This window comes from Prionailurus bengalensis, chromosome D1 (assembly GCF_016509475.1).
Source record: "Prionailurus bengalensis isolate Pbe53 chromosome D1, Fcat_Pben_1.1_paternal_pri, whole genome shotgun sequence".
Classification (NCBI taxonomy): domain Eukaryota; kingdom Metazoa; phylum Chordata; class Mammalia; order Carnivora; family Felidae; genus Prionailurus; species Prionailurus bengalensis.
The window spans coordinates 92,112,713-92,119,748 of record NC_057346.1 but is presented as its reverse complement, the minus strand read 5'-3'; the positions used below and the strand labels follow the sequence as shown (position 1 = coordinate 92,119,748).

At 33.7% G+C, this 7,036-nt stretch overlaps 1 pseudogene; it reads right to left on the bottom strand.

The window, feature by feature from the left end:
* Positions 1 to 216: 216 nt before the first annotated feature.
* On the bottom strand, positions 217 to 969 carry LOC122484311 (annotated as a pseudogene).
* Positions 970 to 7,036: the final 6,067 nt, after the last annotated feature.

Sequence of the window (7,036 nt, the reverse complement as noted above, 5' to 3'; positions counted from 1 at the left end):
TGTAAACAAATAATCGGCTATAAGATACTTAGGTCTCCTTTTAACTTTAAACTGTTTAAGTAATAATACACAAAGTATAGGAGAGTGAAAGCTTTAGAGTAGTAATACTGATAAATAACTCTCTTTACTCCATAAATGTGTGTTACACACACACTCTTTGAACTAAGTAAAACTAAGTGTTATGGGTCATAGTCTATGACAATGCAGCCTGATGTTTCAAATCAATGGAGGCATTCCAGGGTTATCTGCCAAATGTGGATCTTCATCAACCGATATAATTTTTGTTCAGATCCAACACTTCTGGGTGAGTGTTTTTCTTTTTGAACTATATTAGCCATATAGGGACTGTGTGTTTGTTAGAATCTACTTCTAATTTCTGTTTGTTTGCCCTTTTGTTTTCTCTCTGCTGATGTTCAAGGTATTTTTCACAGACCTGGGTGCTTTCCTGCCACCTGTAATTACTTCTGTTTGGGGCATGATTCCCAAACACCCTGTTGTCTGAGATTTTCTAGCAGAGCTGCTTTAAAGTTTGACTTCTGTAGGAAGTGCAAGCTGAAATGACTTTCCTTTAGCCATTATTCACACATAGGGTGATTGAACATCGACATCAATCACATTTACCTATAGACAGCAAGATTCAGGATGATCTGGTTATGTCTTTCATCATCTTTCACAGAGAAGTTAAGTTTGGGGTTCATTTATTTTCAGGGATTTTCCATCTTCACTGATCAAAGTTCTGGTGGTTTCCCTTTCTTGCTTGTAGCACATAATTTTTCTTGGTCTTTCCATTATTTTTCCATCTGTCTAAGAGTTTCCAATGTAGACTAAGAAGAAAACTCAGAGGTTACACCAGAATGCTAGGTCTTCTTTGCTTTCATCTGACTTCTTTTGATTGAGTTCCATTTCTTCTATTTCTAGCATCTGGTGGTCTTTGTTCTTGAAAGATGATAGGACAGTAGTGATATCTGTGTATCAATATCTGGCAAAACCGGGTAACTTTTCTTCTTGTCTATTTTTATGCTATTTTTGAAGTCTCTTCTGAGCCACATGTTTCTATCTTGGGCACATTTGAGACAATATGCCTTTCCTGCCCAATTACTGAATACTTCTGCAATTCCTGAATCTTTTCTGAACTTCCTTTATTTATCAACCCACATTTTAATTGCTGAAGAATTGCCACCAACAACTTCCCGTACCCTTCAAAGTCAGCACTTGGGTTATATATGCAAAAGAGCTCCTTCAGATAGATGCTGTGCTGCAGGGTTTTTCTGTTGATCAGCTCTCCGGTGAAATTCACATTCAAGGTAAATTTTGTAGACCCTTCAGTCTTTCCAAATTCTTAATTTTTTCAGGGTTGTTAAAAGCTAAATTGAAATATTCAAGTTTCTTGAGTTTTCCAAAGGGATTATTTTGAAGGTAGATAATTTTTAAAACATGGCACCACTGGTCAAGATGATCTCTATTTCTTGTTGATGCAAGGAGAGTTCCTCCACGGGGGAAAATTACACAGTCACTGCATTTGGAAGTCTGGCTTTCTGTCTAGTGAAGATCTTCTGTAATTTGCCTCATGGTACCTTTCCCATCTGTGGGCCTATGAAGCCTGATTGGGACCTCTAGGATTGTTGGTAATAATTTATACTTTAATATCTAAGAGTTCTTTTTGTGCCACATCTTTTGTGTTTGTGTTGTCTCAGTAGAGAAATAGAAACCACAGTAGTTTGTATTGTCAATCTTTTGTTTATTTGTTTGCTTTAATTTTAGCCATTTGGTGGGTGTGCAGTGGTATATCACTACAATTTTAATTTAAATTTCCTTTATGACTACCGATGCTGATCCCCTTTCCTATGTCATTGGAAATCTGAATGTCTTCTTTTGTCCAGTGTCTGCTCAAATCTCTCAGCCACTGTTCTGTTACCTTTTTGTCCTGTTGATTTCTAGGGGTTCTTTACCAATTCAGGACATAGCTCATTGGCAACTATATGCATGGCAAATGATTTTTCCTACTTTGTTGCTTTAAGTATTTTATTGTGAAAATTTTCAAGCACTTAAGAGAAAATTGGCAAAGTGAACATAATGAACGTATGTCTATCATTATCCAATTTCAAGAATTATTAGTCTATGGACAATCTAGTTTCACCTCTACCCCATCCACTTTCACACACAATTGAATTATTCCAAGATATATATATTAGATATAGTTATAGATATAGATAAAATATATATATGTGTGTATATATATGTGTATATATATACGTGTGCGTGTATATATATATATATATATATATATTTTTTTTTTTTACTGGTAAAAATATAAGCTTCCATCTCTAAAAGATCAGAACTAACTTCCAAAATGTAACTAAAACATCCTTATTAGATAAAAAGGTATCTGGGCACCTGAGTGTCTTAGTTGGTTGAGCATCTGACTTCAGCTCAGGTCATGATCTCATGGTCCATGTGCTCCAGCCCCATGTCAGGCTCTGCGCTGACAGCTCAGAGTCTAGAGCCTGCATCAGGTTCTGTGTCTCCCTCTCTCTGCCACCACCCCCACCCCCCACAGCTTGAGCTCTGTCTCTCTCTCTCAAAAATAAACATTAAAAAAAAATTAAAAAAAGAGAAAAGGTATCAAGAGAAGTACAAGATTTTTTATACTGTCTGCTTTATTAATTTTTCCCATATGAACAGTGCTTTCTTACTCTTGTTTAATTATTTCCATATTCTAAGGAGTTAACATTTTCTTATAAAATTGTTTAAAAATCTTATAGTTTTTTCCCTTCATATTTAATTTTAAAATCAATCTGGGCTCTACCTTCATGTATTGTAGGGGTCAAGTTTGTTTATTTTTTCATGTATTGCTACCTACACAGCATCTTGATTTTTTTCTTCTTAATACAGTGCTCTGGATTGCCACATTACTGTATATCAAATTTCTAAAAATGAGTGAGTCTATTTCTGAACTTTCTATTCTGGTCTGTGTATTTATCTAACCTAGTAGCCATATCACATTATCATAATTGTTAAACCTTTTAAAATAATTCCTGCTAACTATTAGACCAGATATTCCAAAGGTGTTCTTCTTAAAAGGTATCTTATCTATTCCTGAACCTTCATACATTTCAATGTGTATTTTATGAATCAGCTCATCAACTTTTACAAATGAAAAACTAAAGTGTTGGGAATTATTAAGATTGCATTTTGTTTATCAACAAATTCAGAAAGAAGTGAAATGTTTATACAAGTCAAACTTGCAACCCATGATCATGTATTATTTGGTACCTATCCATCTATCTTATTTAATTATTCTCAATATTTTTCCCCAACCAGAAGTCTTGTGCAATGTTTGTTAAATTAATTCCTACTTATGTGATATACTTTGGTGCTTTTATAACTGGTTTTATATAATATGATTTTTATCTGCTTCTTATTTATTATTATATGGAAATACTAGGTTTTTTTCACTACCTTCATGTTGTTCTACCTTGCCTAACTTATTTATAAATATGTTTATGCATATTCTTTCGAAGATTTTCTACATATTCTACACGTTCAATCATATAATCTGTACACCTACTTTTTCCTTATTTTAACATATTTCTTTTTTCTTGGATCATGGATTATTGAAAGGAGGGATTGTTTATTACTCTATTAAAAGCAGATGTAATGATTATGAGTTTCTCTTTTACAAAAACAGCTCAAACAGCTAATCTAACTTGATATCAAAGAGAAGCACCTAAATTTTTTTCTTTTTCCTTACTCAATTAAAAAAAGCACAAATTTATATTATAAAATAGGTCTATTACCTTTTCTCTAATAGTGTTCACTTAATGGGTTTTCTGTACTGAGATATTAGGTATATAACCTTCTATCTTCTCATTGTCTGACTGTCTCTCTTCTACCTATCAACCATGCATTGTGTAAATGGTAGAATCAAAAATAAACATAGGAAATAGTCAACCTTCAGGAAGCACTTTCTACATAGTAGAAAATATGATCATCCCCAAAATGTTTATATATATAATATGTATAATACATATGCAATCTCACAGGATGACCTTTTTTAAAAAATCAGTGTAGTTGCCATCATACTCCAATTTTAAAAATAAATAAAACTACATCTTCGGGAATTTAAGGAATGTAACATTGGAAACCCACTAGTAAATAATGTATTTCACATAGAAAACATGATTTAGCGAGTTATCTAGTCTTTCTCAGCTTATATATGCATTGCACGTTTACAGATGTTTAAAATATAGTAGAAAAATTTTATCTAATATTTATTTTTTAAGTGTAAAAGAATATGACTTTCCCCCCAAGACACAAAGAATCAAATCTGAACCTTTAGAATTTTTAAGAATAAAACAAAACAAAAAAATCCTGTTAATTATGTCTACATTTTAAAGATGGAAACATTGACACAATGGCCTGTATATGCAAAAGGTCTTTTAAATCTAAGTTGTTAAATTTTTTTAGATTTTCATGTTGATGTAATTTATTGAGCAAAACAAACACCACAAGTGATGACAACTATCATCTTTCCAACAAATACTTTTCTTTAAAAATAAGTTCTTAATTCACATAATGAAATCATTTATTTCAACATTTTACCTTAGCTTCTCCACTCCTGTCATACATCTTGTATGAGTGTGCATATAGAGAATTATAAATCTCCTATTATTGGATTCAGTCTTAGCTAAAATACAGAACCGGAAGCCAGAGACTACACAGCTTAATAAGGAAATTAATGTGGAAATAGTGGCTATTATATAATACTCTTTCTTTGAGAAGACAAAGGATTCAACCAAGAAGCAGTGTGCAAACTGATCAATGTTTGGTTATTAATGTGTTTTCCCAATAGTTCATATGTGATTTGAACACTTTGTTTTTTACCCCCCTTTGGGCTTCAGAATTTTGTATCTAGAAAAAAATAAATAATTTAGATCAAGGACTAGGAAACTATATGGTCTAGGAACCCAATCTTCCCCACAAACTAAGAATGTTTTTTACATTCTTAAATTGTTTATTTTAAATGGCTATGTAAATATGTAAACATTTAAATGAAATCCTTGATTTTGCTTCTTGGCCCATAAAACTTAAGATTAACTTGGACAAAATGTTTGCTAACACTAATCTAGATAATTCCTAAAATGTTTTCTTGATTAAGAGTTCTTTACCTCAAATAAAGATATATTTGATTCACTGTCAGACAAGGTTAAGTAAAACAAAACAAAACAAAACAAAACAAAACAAACAAAACACCTAAGTGTTTTCAATTGGAAGACAGCTAAAAGAAGGAATAAAACTTTACAGAAGTGTGAGAAGGATTTGGATTTCCAGGTCAGTAAAGCTTCTGGTAGCATTCTGATTATCAGAAACCCAAAGTTATGGGCTGAGTAGTATCCCACCCAAATTCATACACTGAACCAGTACCTTAAAATGTGGCCGCATTGCAGGAAGGGCCTATGGATTTGTTTAAATTGAAATTAGGCCTTTAGGGTGGGTTCTACAATGATCTGACAGCTGTCCTTATTGGAAGAAATCTGGGCACAAAGAGAGAGAGAGACACCAGGAATGTGCATCCCAGAAGAAAGGCCCTGTGAGAACCCAGTGAGGTGGGCATTTGCAAGTCAAGGAGAGAGGCCTTAGGGGATAGGAACCTGACCAAACCTTGATCTTGGACTTCCAAGCCATCAGAACTGTGAGAAAATAAATTTCTTTTGTTTAAGACATCCTGTCTCCAGTACTTTGTTATGGCAACCCTAGCAAATTAATACAAGACATTCAAAAAACTACAGCCAATGATCTCTGGTCCTCTCAGAACAATTGCGTAATTTTCAAGAAGGGGAAAAAAAAAAAGGAAGAAGATACCCAAATGCTTCCATCAAAACATAATGTTTATCATGTCCTGAAGTGCATACACCAGCAAATAACCATATTTGCTTCTCTTCTATTTTTCTCTTATTCTGTGAGCACCTTTTACTAGTATAACCGAAGTTTGAATCTACTGCTAACAAAGTCTGAGTAATATAGTTTCTAGCACCTAAGATACTGATACATGCAAAAAAAAAAAAAAAAAAAAAGGAAGTTCAACAAACAAAAGGAAATTAATTACTATGGAGAGCAAAGTAAGTAGAGGTGCCGTCTCCTATGGTCATCTGTACTGGGCCTAACTCCAATTAACTCTTGAACAATACAAGAACAATATTGTGCTTTCATCAAACATGATGTAGCTGTCTCTTACACTTAGACATGCTCACTTTCTCCCTGCAAAAGAAGCATAAAGTGGACTAGTCACTATATTCATCTTTTTGATACATATTTATTTTAATTCACTTAATATTCCCTTTAGATATATTGAAATTAAATAAATATTTTCAAACTCCATTTTCGGTTAGGAAGTTTTAGATAGCAGAGCAGTGCATCTTCATGGAACAACTAGAAAATTTACATAAAAATTACACAAATTATCTACTTGAGGGCAGTGGAAAGCTTCAGAGGCAACTAAAGGGCTTAAGGCACTAGAATGTGGAGAATCTCAGAAACTCAGAATCTCACAGGGGGTGAATAGACCACAGAATTTTCTACCCTTAAGGACACTTGCTGGTAATTCTGAGAATTGTAAAACCTGAAGAAACTTCCCAGGGAATTATGAGGACATACACAAGTACATGATAGGTTTTCAGCTTCGGACATTTATCAAATGTAAATAAAATACTGAATTAGAGTTTAGGATCTATTAGGAAGAAGAACCCTGCCAGAGACATCAGACTGTTGGTTGGAAACCCTGCAGTGCCAGAGTATTACAAGGGTAAACTGAGTAAACTGAGCCTGATGTAGCATAGCTCTTGCCTGAATTGTCCACTACTACATTTTGCTAGTGACCAGTAAGGTAAATTCTTTTTAGAGGAAGTTAAATCATTTGTTATGATAGGAGAAGATAGGACTCAGTAGGCTGAGAGGGAAAGATTAGGGCCTCAAGTCCCTGGGTGGGGAAAAACACTGATTTTTGAATCATGCTGGGAGTGTCTGACTACAGCAAGCC